General features: G+C 44.1%; 1 long non-coding RNA gene across 2 annotated transcripts; it reads left to right on the plus strand.

Moving 5' to 3' along the window:
* Positions 1 to 1311: 1311 nt before the first annotated feature.
* On the plus strand, positions 1312 to 6303 carry LOC139047367 (uncharacterized). Of its 2 annotated transcripts, XR_011507127.1 has the most exons (3): positions 1331 to 1744; positions 1812 to 1980; positions 6136 to 6303. It is a non-coding gene; the product is annotated as an uncharacterized lncRNA (long non-coding RNA). The 2 variants fall into 2 exon arrangements; XR_011507128.1 differs by lacking the exon at positions 6136 to 6303 and having other exon boundaries at positions 1312 to 1744; positions 1812 to 1849.
* The last annotated feature ends 7434 nt before the right edge of the window (positions 6304 to 13737 follow it).

The raw sequence follows: 13737 nt of genomic DNA on the forward strand, positions 1-13737 counted from the left end.
TTTTCTTCGCATGCGGCGCTCTCAACGCCGGTGCAGCAGCGCCGCTCTCGGTGCCGTTCTTGTCTATTGCCGTCGTGTCGGCTGCAAGATGTTCTGCGCTCGCTTTTGTGCGTGTCGAAAGCGTATAACGTGCACAATATTTGTGCGAGCGCAATTTGACTTGAGTAATTGTGGGCTTGGACTCCGTGGCATTTGCTTTCGTCATATGCGAGTTAAGGGCTTGCCGACAGGTAAACCGCTGCTGTACTGAGGTGAATACCTTGTTTTTCGTGGTCCTGAAATGAATGGCGCGTCGCTGCGTTGGTGACTTCAATCGAGCGCGGTAATTGCTGCGCATTATGGCGATTTAATTGCACAATACGTGCTGCATTATTGGTGTAGATAGAGAAAACTTATCCTGTGAGCCTTACTTCCGTCAGTCAGTCGGTTACATGTTTCGCTCCTATCCAGTGCACATTTCTTGGTATCTACTAACGATCTGCTTCAGATATCGACGAGGTGTATTCATCGTGCAGATGTGAGTTTTCTTTTTTTTAAATTCGCACAACTGGCGATGGGTAGCAAGGTTACGGCCGCGAGTTTTCCTTTCCAGCAAACCTTTTCAAATTGAAGTTTTCGCTCATGTTCGCGAGATAGCAAATTTAAGTGTTACACTCGCCGCTGTTTTTTTTTTCTATTCCATTTGACCTAGGTTTAAGCTGCCTGAGGTTGTATTATAACGCACACAGAGGCTTTTAGAAAAATAGATGTCACCTGAGAAATCAACGCTCATTACCCAGTTCTTTTGGAATGGTGCTATTTGTTAATTTTATTATATTTCCCCTAGTCATGCTCAACTACTTACTGGTCAGATGCTAGAAGTTCTCAAGAAGTATTTGCAAGGTTCCCCTTCCAACTCATGACACACTTTTAAGAAAAATCCCGGGGAAAATGGGAGTAACTGCGCCGTTAGTCCTAAAAAGGCGCTTTCGTCCCTCAAAGGACTAACTGTATGAATGTGCGTGCCGTGTGCAAATTTCGGAGAGTAAGTGTTTAGTCCCTGCTCGAAAAGAGAGCAATGGGAGGACGAACGGCAACAGTTCAAGCTAAACCCCATTAGCGCGATTTCCTGCGCGACAGCGACGAGCGACGGGTTCGCGCGACGGATCGGGCCGTCGCTTGAACAGATCACTCGGTTTTGCAAATCTAGAATTCGTCGCTCGTCGCCCGGACTCACGGAGCAAGAAATATAGGAGTGGAAACTCCGCTGTTTGCGGCGACCAGAAAAGGTCACAAGCCCGCGGATATATTTTCAGAAGCGTATCCCCGCAGGCCGGCTGTACCCGGTTTAGAGGAAAACCGGATGTGACGTGAGCCAGTGCCGTACTCCCTGCCCCCAGATAGGTACTTGTACGCCTAGGGAAAGACGCTGCTAGGTGCTGCTGCTAAATCCCTGTGGTTTCTGCCGGCTCACGTAGGTTCGTTCGCGTGGTCTTGTTACGCCTCGCTGGATCGTGTTCAGTCATGCCGTCCTTGCGCGGCGTCATTGTCGGCGAGTCGGGTTAAATTCTTTAATAGGTCGCGCCTGCGCCTAATTGAGTCTATTAAAGACTGCACATTCAGTTTTGCTGGCTACAATTCAGTGTGGCTGGCGTGGGCTGTCTCCACGATGCGCTTCGAGCGTGTCGATATCGCCGTTCTTTATGTTGGCGGAAATGACCGTGAAAGCAACATGGATCTACAAGAAATATGCAACAACATCAAGGTAAGTCTACTGAAATCACAAAATTTGAAACAATAAGCGCTAATAGTTGTTTTCTTTTAAATTTTAGGCCTTGATTGTTCAGCGAGACGGCGCCCGTCGTGCTGGTTTTCAAGGTGCTCTCTCGCTGGCTAGAAGATGCTGATGCGGAACAGAAAATGCAAAAACGTCGCTTGCTCAACCGCAAATTGACGGCTACGCTGAAGCGCATGCCGTGTCTGCGTAATTTGAACCCCGAGGTATGGACCCCTTTTTTCCAGCGGCATGCCGTTACATACCGTCAGGAACACGCTTGGCTTATTTCTGACTCGGTAAAAAAAATGTTTCACTTTTTCTCGCTGCTGAAGAAATGCGGACCGTTTGTCGTAGTTGTCTCCATTACAGGGTGGCATTACTGCGGTGAACAAAGCAAGTGTTGCCGTACATACTGTGCGCACTTCACCCTTTGTTGGGCGATCGGAAAATATTGGTCCCACTATTCAGGGCGACTTCGCTACTCTGTAGCGGTTAAGTGTAATTTCTACCATTGAACGTTCTTGTGTAGACATGTTTCTGAATCACGTTAAGCACATTTTTTCGTCAATTTCTTTGTCAAACACGCGATAGAGCGGTTGCGCAGATTGTTTACTTCCCTTTCTACAATGTTTGGTTTATTCTGTCGCCGTCCTTCAAACCACCACAGCGGCAAATGGACTCTTTTGATCGAAATTCCGCGTTTTCATAATAGCTGAATTTTGGTGCGGTTAGGTGTCTAAATTTCTCGTGCCCACAGCTACCAAAACAGGTGATCAAATTATTAGCATCGCGAATAAATCGCATTCCTACATATGCAAGCTGCTACATATTTTTGATTGATTGATTGAATAACTTTAATGAGCGGTTCTTAAAACGAAACCCTCTTTGCCTCTTCCTTGCTCAGTGGGTGGTGGCTGCTGCAGTCCTGCCAATATTGGTCACTGTGTATGGCACTGGATATGTGCTGCTTGGCATGTGTCCAAATGGCAACTTGGATTACCTGTTAAGTGCAGCTCAACATGTACCACTGGGTAGACACGTAGAACAAGAGGCAAGAAATTAAGTATACAACAGGAAATTTAAGAAGTCAGCCACAGAGAAGTCGGAAAGTCAGCATCGAAAGCAACCGAGTATGGACAAAAATGAACTAAACGAGACCAGGACATGCATTGTGTGCAGAGTTATAGAAGTGAACGAGTGGTTGCATTTTACTGAACTTCACTTATAACCGATTTTCACATATGCATGGAATCTGCTAACTTTTCTGTGCAAAACTCTACCGGAAAGGATATATTGCGTCCATCGGTGTTAATATATTTCCTAGCATATTTTCTCTTTTTCAGCCAACATACACATCCCCGTTAAATCAAATAGATCACTGTAGATGGCTGCCACAAGCATATTACAAGAACTGTGAATTGGAAGCTGTTGGCTACCTGTGGCACGAAGTCATGCAAGGGTACATGTAGTCTTTGTGTGCACATTGACTTCATGTTTTACTCATTTGACTGGCTCCTATTGCACTCCGGCTGAATAGCAATAACACACAGGCCACTTTACGCTCGAGCTACTCGAAAGCCTGCGAAAGCTGCAGGTACATTCATAAAAGTTCATAAGTACATAGCATTAGTGAAAAAAATTAAAACCTTTTCTTGTACAGCCGTGCATTGTCGGAAGTGTCTCAATGCATTGCAGTGATCAAACAGGCACATATTGGCTGTACCACTTGGATTTCAGCGTGCACGCGTTAGCTGGATAAAAAATTCTACCATATTTTAGCTCCAAACATTAGCTCACGGGTGGAAAGCGCTGTTTCTGTTGTAAATAGATGTGGCTTGCACACAAGGTATGCTGCGTGAACAGAAGGTGCTGCAGCCACATAACCTGACCTTTGATCTTCATTATGCTCACAGATTGAAGGGATGGAACTAAGTGCGTCTTTTAAATGCTTGATTTCAGCCAGTTAAATTTGCCAACACGGGGGATTCAAACCACTGGTGTCCATCTGCTGTTGGGCTGGATTCTCAATTTAGTGAGAATACTAACTACTGCGCTCATTGGTGCTTATCAAGTCAGTTGTAGCTCGGCATTTACTGTATTCCGTTTGTCACCAAAATGCTAGAGAACCACTCGAGATCCTCATAATCAGTGGGCACCCCATAAGAAAAATAGGTCAATTTTAGATGGTATCCCTGCAAGTGTGAGAAGGCTAGGCCACAGAAACTCTCGTTTCTGATTTGTGCACTATTCAGCCACGTTAAAATGTGAGGAGCCTAGACATCTAAAAGACGAGGAGCAAGCAAATTGAATGTAGCTACCAAGCAAAAAATGTGGAAGCGTAAGCTGTTGATTTTTTACTCTAAAGGCACGTTCACACTGAAGACGGAGCGGCTAAACCGGGCAAAGCTCTTGGCCAGGCGGATAAAAGCAGGCGTTAAACGAGGCAGCAAGCCCGATCGCTCGCGGACCACTTTTTTTCCTGCCCGCCAGAGCTGTCCGCTTTGCTGCAGCCAATTGGGACACCAGACGACGCTGGCGTGTGCGCGATGAGGATGGACGACCGGTGCCATGAGACGGCAACAAGTGCACCACAAAAACGTAAGATACTCCGCCTCGGCGGTGCGGGCAGCCAGGCAAGCTGTCCAGTATACAGGGTGTTTCAGCTAACTTGTGCCGAGGCTTTAAAAGAGAAAGACCGAAAGAAACTAGGCCTGCAGTACTCAAATGCAATCAATTCAGTAAACTACCCTTTTGAGCAACTTTAGTACTTACGGCTCATTGAGAGACATCTGCACTATTTTTTCAAGACAAAAGAAAGTGCACAAAATTGAAAAAAAGTACCATGCAACTATGCACTTTTTAGCAGTGATGAACAATGCGGCATGCAGACAGGATGTAAAAAATATGCAGTTCCGACACACTGTGAAAATTATGTAAGCAGCTTTCTTTGCTGCTTCTGTTCGTTGATGGCATTTGGCAGTTATGTGTTAAATGTTACCTTGCATGCACCGCTTGTGTTTGTAGTACACAGAGCTCACAGACAGACGTGGGCTCCGATGCTCAAGGTGGTGTTGTGCACCATCCATATCCTGTGAGAGTAGTGGCACTGTCATTCCCTCACATGGCGCATCGCATGGCGGGTGAGGTAGAGAAATCCGTTTATTGAATCCTTAGGAGAAATAGTTGCTGCCACGTCCTGTGCCCGACAGAGCAGTGCCTGCTGGCCACCCAGGCTTCTGTCACGCAGCATGGCCTCCCAGTGTTGCAGTGTAGAGACATTGAAGTTTTGATGCTGGACCACCACTTGCATACTGTCGTTTTGACGGCGTGGTGCTGTATTGCAGTTTTGCATCTGCACATCCTGTGTCAATTGTTGGCATGGACACACTTGCCGTGTTTATTTTTTCAGAAATAGCATAAACATGCCATACCACACCTTGAACTATCATTATATTTTTAGTTTGCCCACAACTGTCACCATGTCTAGTTGTAGTGTTTTTCTTTTAAAGAGACTCCATATGAAGGATGCTTTCTGATGGCATCTTTACCTTCTCGTGTGATCATTCAGCGAGCACAAAGTACTGCAGCTTCTGCAATGCTTTTGTCTATTCCTTCCAGGCACACTACTCTCAATGTATCATTAGCGCTGAAATAGAATACCACCTGTTGCTCAAAGCAGCTTCAATATAGATTCTAATCGGAATAGGCAGGCTTGTGGCAGTATACAACTTTCTATAGCCATAAAAGGCAAGCTAGCATAGTGGGGCATCTCAATGCTCGTAAAAGCATTCAACTGCATGTATCTCCAAATAACTAAGCTCAAGCAGACACTGTCAAAATCTGTGCTTGTCACGGTGAGTTGGTGCGGGAACTTGAAGGTGTCGCTTTTCCTTCATTTTTGTGTCTCTTATGTTTTTGCTAAGGCTCTTGCCACAGCAAAGTTGCTCTTGTGGTATTTTAGAAGGGTAATTTACTAATCACCTAGGCGATGTCATTTCCTACATTTGGTTGCACCGTGTGCATCAGTGCAATAAAATGGGTCAAACGGCTTAATACGAGATGTTGCCAGGCCTTTTTGGCACAACACTTGTGGATAACATTTTGGTGTGGCTTGGGCGAGACCGAAAGAGAGAAATTTACACATACGAGCACAAAGGCCAGGCACTGTTCCCTTGTGGCCTGCACAACCACTAGAATAGCAGCTAGTCTTATCAATTCATACTGAGTATCACAAAGTGGAACATTGCAAGAACTGTAGCTTGGTTGAGACAAGGCACTTACAGCTGAAACATGTGGTGTGATCAACATGTACAAGGTTACAATACTCTTCACTCTTTTTGTATTTGACTTTTTAAACTTTGCCCGCAATTTGATTACAGCTTTCCAGAGTTCCTTGGAAAATCCTCCCATGCACCTGCCATGTACATTGCCCCCCCCCCCTCCTCGATGTGGCATGCAAGATGGCAGCAGCAGCTGTGGAACAGTTGAAGAGGCGAAGAAAGGTCCACATTATAATAGGTTGTATGTAAATAAAACTGATCGAACACAACCGATTCGGCTTCCACTTTTGTCAAGACAATTGTCAGCGAACAAATAGAGTAATTTCAGTAGGGCGATACTAATAGTGCATAGAAATTCTTGGAAGCCTCGTCAGCTTTCTTGCTGTTAACAGGCTGTGTTGGTGAGGTGGTTTAGGCAGGGAATGCCAATTCATGAGGGATGGTCATGGCCACCATGTTCAATGTATGTGCAGCATCAATCAGTTCTCTAGACCGAGTGCACTAATGTCATGGCAGGCCAGCACTTCGTCGCATGATATATTTTCAAACTTCGCTTTCTTTGGGGCTCTGAGAAAATTAATGAAGCATGAAACTAAAATCGGCATGTTGCAGTTTTCAATACAACCATCACTGCATTTGTCCATTCTTGAAACAAATTTTATTGTACCAAATGCATACAGAATTGTGGAATATCCGAAGTACATTTTGCTTGTTTTGGTCAAGCAGCTGGCAGAACAAAACCACAAAGTTCCAAAGCAGGAAGGTAATGCTTCTATTGAAGTACACAACGAGTGCAAAACTTGCCGCCAATTAAAAAAAGAAGGGAGCTGCTACACACCATTTCTTGGTTCTTTTACCATTTATATTTTCTTTTGTGGCTGATGTTTAAAAATCCTTGCTATAGCAAATGCAAAGACATCAAAAATCACCGCACGACAGATATTGGTACTATGGTGTAAAGTAATGAAGATATAATGTTGCATACACATTATTTCGTCTGAAATAGAGGGATATAGCACAAACGTTGCTCTTCAATCCCAATAAAATATAAGGAACTCGTGGGCTACAAGAGGGCTACGGATGATTGTTGAGGGCCTCGGATTCTGTAATGTGCAGCTATACTTAAGTACACAAGCATTTTTGGAATCTGCCTCTACCTGGGTGCAGCTTTGTGACCTGGAATGAAAAGCCACAGCCACCGAGCTGCTGCAGTGGCGACATCACAGTAAAAGGTAATAGCGAAAAATTAAAACAATAATATGGCCATGCAACTTGCAACAAATCAGATAGGTCACCTGAAGCTTCTATTTCCAATTTTTCTGGTGTTGCATAGAAGGGCAAAAATCTTGAAAAGTGATAGTGTACAACTTTCATGCATAAACAATTGTGCATATCTACTTTTTTTTTAACCATGCAGATATTTAGCAAAAAGTTTTGAGCACGGAGAGCCCGGCGTTTTTGAAAAGGAGTTTCTAGGTGAGGTGGACACACTATGCTGCTAATAATGCGAGTTTCAGAAAATTAATTTTGAAAAATTCAGTCACTTTTTTATTAGTAACTTGGCGGCAGCCTTCTAAATGGCATATTTGGAGGCAGTCGCATGTGAACGCACACCCTTTCTTTTTCTAAATCTCGAAAATTGCACTTATTTTGAGATATTCATTATCGCGCTCAATTGAGTACAATCAAAACTTGGTGCATCCTCCTCCACATCAGGCGGCAGTGCCCAGTCAAGAAGTGTGGGACAAAGCTTAAATGATAGCCTGATATGGCACACTGACGCACATGCTTGCCAGGCAAAGTGTGTCGTATCAGCAGCTACAATAACTGGCCAAGATGTTTCCATCTGATGAGATAGCGGGACCTTCTTTTCTGCACTCCCAGCACACTCAGTTCCAATATTGCCTCAATTTACCAGTGAAATTCAATGATGAATATCTTGAATTAGGTGCAACTTTCAAGATTTGTAAGAAATGAGAGTGCAAGAATGCCACATTTTCCGCGCTCAAAACTTGAAAACAAGAAAATCTGTATGGTAATTAAAGACACCCTATACGTATACAGTGCATTGGAGCATTTCATGCAACCAATATTCAAGCACCTTCTGTCTACAAAGAATTCATAAAGCAAATTTATGCACTAATACTGGAATCAGTTACGAGCACTGGAAATGCAAACACTGTTATGAACCCTGGTCACATGCCAGGCATTGTGTTGCTGCTCTCTGCGTAGGGCCTATGAATAAAAACCACCTTCAACATCGCACAGTAAGCTACTAATTGCTATGTGTAGGAAGACTTACAGTTCTTCAAATGCAATTATGGCCTAGACATTCTAAAGCTTTTCTAATAATGTACTTTTAGTGAACAAGTCCCCATAACTTGGAACAACTCTGAAGCTATAATGCCATTATTATCTGAAAGATGCACTACACATTTTTTTAACGCAGTAAGGAAACATTCATAATCGACAATGCCACCATAGACATGAGAGTCATAATATTGCACTGCGTGCAGCAAGGATAGCACAATCTCGCACAAAAGATTAGTCTCTCCCGCAGCCTTTGAGGCCCCCTTTATTATGTCTCGCTTATGATGCCGTAACATAGTACGAAACCATGATGATGTAACTTATGATCGTGAGTTACTCTTGAAAGAAAGCTTGTGCACACATGCATATTCCTGCATTGTAACTCTGGAGTGCACTTACAGTAAGGACACTGTGAAAAGAAGAAAAATAAGGCCAACAGCAAGAACCAGGCAGCGCAGTGCTATTTGCACCTTCTCGGCTGTTGTCGGTTTAAGTCACCTTTGCTGCAGCATAGTCGTGTTATGCGGCGAAGCATATTTATCATCATGCAGTGAAGCATATGTGAAGTTAAAGGAGACACTGTCACGGGGCCCCTGTGGGTGCTTATGGTTACCCGACACTAGCTTAAGTACCTATACTGTGACCTCTTCATGCATTTGGACAACACCAATCGCCATGTGAAAACCTCTGTGTTCACTGCTAATCTCGCCAAGAGCCTAAATTGTTCCAAACTACAAATTTCACCAAGTGGCAAACTTGGCAATGCTTCTGGAACCTCATTCTAAAGTACTTTAATACTACCAGGATGCTTCAATGTCAAACTGGATTAACAACCTGGGATGAAATTGCGCCAGCTTCTAACTTTCTGAACGTTTGCTTCACCTCCTACATCAGTGAGTAGGCAGTGTTCAATTGGCGCTCCCGCTTCACCAAGCAGACGACCGCTGACGAAAGCACAGTGAAGGCGAATAATGAGAGCGCAAGCCAACATTCAGAATGCGAGATCTCGCCCTTGGATTTAGAGAAAGGAAGGGTAATTTCATCACCAAGGAACCGAAGTATGCATTCAACAACAAAAGCTTCTGAACGGGCCACTTCCACATCAGCACTGTGGAAAGACTCTGATGAGCTTATCAACCAGCAGAAATTTTCACTCGTGGCAGAAATTTTCATTACCACAATCGCAGGTTCAAAGATATTTGCATGATGACATTTTGGTCCAAAAAGAAGATCCGTTTGAGCGATGGTGTAAGCGTGGTGCCCACTGTTGGCTCGGCTTGCGAAGAGCGACCTGCTGATACCAGACACTTAAGCAGCTCTTTTTGATGTCTGAATCGATGGTGACATGCACTAGGTGTCACTGCTCTTCGAACATGTTGAGCTGTTGTCCTTGCTTCATGAAACATTAAGTAACTACAATTATGACATTGTCAAACAAAAGTGTTGTATTAGAGAATTTTGTTAACCACGAAGCATAATATCCCTGTACATTATTTGCTACGCAGTCTATGTAGTATAACTATTTTGCACCTCTGGTTGGTGAAAAGAAATGGATTTTTGCAATACCAATAGTATTCATATTCGAAAAATATTCGCTTCGCACTTAGGTTTCATTATTCGAATTAGCTTTGAAATTAAAAAAATTGATATTTCCACACCCATAGTTTTTACTCAAATACCTGGAGCATAAGTCATTTGAGGACGTAACTTCAGGAATAGCAACAGTATGCCACCAAAGCGTCAACACAGTTCAAATTTTTTTTACATTCTTTTACAATTGTTTCCTACTGTACATTCATTAAAACCATCTTAAGCCTCAATAATTGACTAAACTAAGCTTTGATAACAGCTGCATGCTTGGAACGAATGGTGCATGTTCCAGCCACTCTAGGGTAGCAGTTTAGGGTAAAAAATATCTGTTACTTAGGAATGCCACTTGGTGACCTTGTGCAGAGAAACCCCAGCTGGACTTTGCCATCTGAAGCTGCTGCGCACAATGGCTAATCACTGGCTTCTTTGGTCTTCTCGATGGCATCTACTTGCTTGAGAAGCTCGACCTCAATGACGTCTGACCACTGGCAGCACATATTTCTGTTTATCACAGATAAAAATTGCCTATGAGCTCTTATTTCGCCCAAAACACAGGCTTTTGCCACATTTAAGAAAGTGGCACTCTCCAAGTCAGTGTGGTCAGCATGTCTGGCATGCACTTTCATCTCCTGCGTCAGAGTGGAGTTACTATCCTAAATTAATGTGCTACAGAGATGACAGAGAGGTTGGCAAAGAAGTTATGTGCCCAGACAGAAAGAATGATAATATTTATGTCTACTGCAATTCAAAGCCATCTATTTGAGCACCTTGCACCACCAGAGAAATCCTAATGGCTTCCTTTTCTTCCATCTCATAATGTGGGCGGTAACACCCCATTAAATGGTCCCTAAGATGGTTTTTGTCAACCCTGAGGAAATCTCTCACAGAAAACTTGTAGACAGTCTTGATAAGTGTTGTCAGATTACCTTTCAATGTGTCCTTTATCATCACTGTGGTGATCGTAATTTCAATTCATGTGCAGCACTCACACAGTGTGCACTCCTTGCAGACATCTGTAACTAGTGGCAGTTTACCAGCATACTTGAAGGGAGGAAAAAAGAGCATGGCCACACCAACCACATCACAGCATGTGCATACATCAGATGACATTGTGGAACCTAATTCTATGTCAGCAGGAAATGCATGGCTGCTGTCGCTATTTCGAGTGCAAATATTTGTCCCACGGGTACAGAGAAGTCATTATGGCAACCACATAATCCAGGCAGCTTAGTGCTGGGCAACTGCAATATTTATGAAGCAGCACACTGCATTCAAAGCCAGGCACTGTCACACTTGTCTGGGAAAATCAGTGCTTGTATATACAGGGGCTGGACCATTCCAAACCACAGTCACATTGGAACTCTGTCCACTCTCGTAGGGTGCATTTTCTGTGTAGTCACTGCCACTGCAGGAATAATTTTCTTCGAACTGCACAAACAGAAAATTGTAGCACTGTGCTCTGCAGTGCTTGGTGCAAAGGCAGAACAGCCATGAGCCTTCTCCCTTCCACAATTCAGAAATCCGCCAATACATAGATGGCTTACAGAGGCATCTCTACAGGCAGCACACACCACCTATATGCTGCCACTTAGATTGCAACACACTGAGGGTCTCCATGCCTTTATGTAAATGCTCAAATATACTACAGGACAGGATCTTTAGGGAATAAAGGTTGTTTCACGGTCCTCATATCTATGCTATGACAAAGCCAACTCCAACTGCACAGGTAGAAATTGCTGTGGAAAATTAAATTTTACAGTTCCATGTACCATATTTTCCATACAGTACTATAGTCTGCAGGATCTAATTTGGGCTGAAAAGCCCCTCTCATTAAGCACCATGGCAAATTTTAGTTATAGGTACATTGGAAGTTGTAAGATGCCGTCAAGGGAGCATTTCCTCAAACAAATATTTCTAATTAGTTCATTATTAAAGGAAATGGAAGAAATTGAAATGTTGCATTTTCACGCTGCCAGGAGGCGAGTGCTAAAAGTGACGGCACTCAACCCCTTTGCCTCCAAGTGATCTTCCTTCATCTTCCCCCATGACGGAGCCAAGGGTTCACGTCACACTCGCATGACAAGCCGTCTTTTCTTTCCTTTTTTTCTTCTCTTCCTTTTTTGCTGTGGGGCACACATCCAGGGATGGCATTTAACATTGGTTGGCTTACGAAAGTCACGTGCCATGGTTGGTGATATTGCAGGCAGCACGTTTTACATAGAGACATTTGTGCATGTAACCTTGACTCTGGCTGAAGCAGGGCTTCGTTGAGACCATGATGGCTTTTGTTTAAAATTTCAGTTGTTTTCCCACTGTGCATCATTTTGATAATTTGGAGACAGGATTGTTAGTGTGTGATCTATGCACTGCACTTGTCGGTTTGCAACTTCCAATCTTGGTGAGACGCCTTTTCATATAACAAAGTGCAACTGAACTTCCTGAAGGCATTTGCCTCCTATGTTCAAGGGAAGCAGCCCACATCCGCATACCTTATTCACAGATGTCAATTCTTTTTTTGCTGCTGCTCCGTATTAAAGATGGGAACCCAAGACTGTGGAAGTAGCGTGGGCTTGGTGGTCTGGAGCTTACCATTGGTTGTCGGATCGTGCCGCTGACTGCATTTTGCAGCGGCTCATGAGTGCCGAGGGGGCCAGGCAGGAGATACGGCAACAATTCAACGAGTAGCACTGAATGTTTACTTCACATTGTTACGGAGTGGTCAACTCTGCAAGTTTCCCGATGGTGAGCGACAGACATGCTAGTTTGCTCAAAAACTGAAGGCTGAAGTCCATTAGCGAAGACGTCCTTTATAGTGTTTGGAATACCCTCGCTCAAGAAAAGGAGAGAGAAAACACTCTCCACGCTGGCGGCTGCCGCTCGATACATGGAAGTGTTCAACGAATTTTCTAACCCCCACTGGCTCGGTAGAAGGAAAGGCACTGACATTCGCATACACACACACACACGCACACAACGCTGGCATCTTCCCTGCCGAGGACGAAGAGAAAGAACGAATGCACACACGAAGCTTAATCGTCCCACTTGCTGAAGGGAGACAACACTGTGGAGACTAAGCAGACATCAGGGTGTTGTGCAAGCCGTGGGTAAGAAGGCGAAAATGCCTGCACAAATGATAAGGTCTTATTGCTATTGGGGCCTCCTAGGCGTTTTCCAACGGTTGCAGGCGGCTCGGCGTATTTAAAGGGTCCAGCCTTTCGCTGTTGCTTTGGTGGCGCGACACAAATCGTTGACCACACAGGCCAGTCATAACATCAGTTAGACTAGTTCTTGTGCACGCTCAAGGACACTGAGCTTGAACGACACCATGAATGCTCTGTCTTTTCAGTGCTATTAGAACTGTTCTTGTATTTTCTGTGTATACGAAGTCGATTATAAATCTCTTGTGCATTTTGCAACGTGGCCTTAAATATCCAAGCACTGAAACGCAGCCACATGATCAGAGTAAGCAGCATTCACTTGCATATCGCGAGTTGCCAGAATAAATTGAAAATATTGTGCTGCGACTATCATTACTGCGTCATGAAGCAACCAGAAATGACAGTACCATGCTTCACAATGCGACTTTCATTTCTCCCCTGGTGCGCTTGTACTTCTCTGGTCCCCTTTCCACTGTGTAGAGCTCCCAGAAAAGCTTTTCTCAGAACAGGGGACCATACTGTGCGCTCAACCAGGTGGCACCCATCACCACAACATTGCCCCAATCAGTCTCACCTTGTCATCTCTCGTCCTGTCCAGTGACGTTCTTCACATTTCAAGGATGAAGGTTTAGCACTGTGCTTC

The sequence above is a fragment of the Dermacentor albipictus genome, chromosome 7 (assembly GCF_038994185.2).
Source record: "Dermacentor albipictus isolate Rhodes 1998 colony chromosome 7, USDA_Dalb.pri_finalv2, whole genome shotgun sequence".
NCBI classification, from domain to species: Eukaryota; Metazoa; Arthropoda; class Arachnida; order Ixodida; family Ixodidae; genus Dermacentor; species Dermacentor albipictus.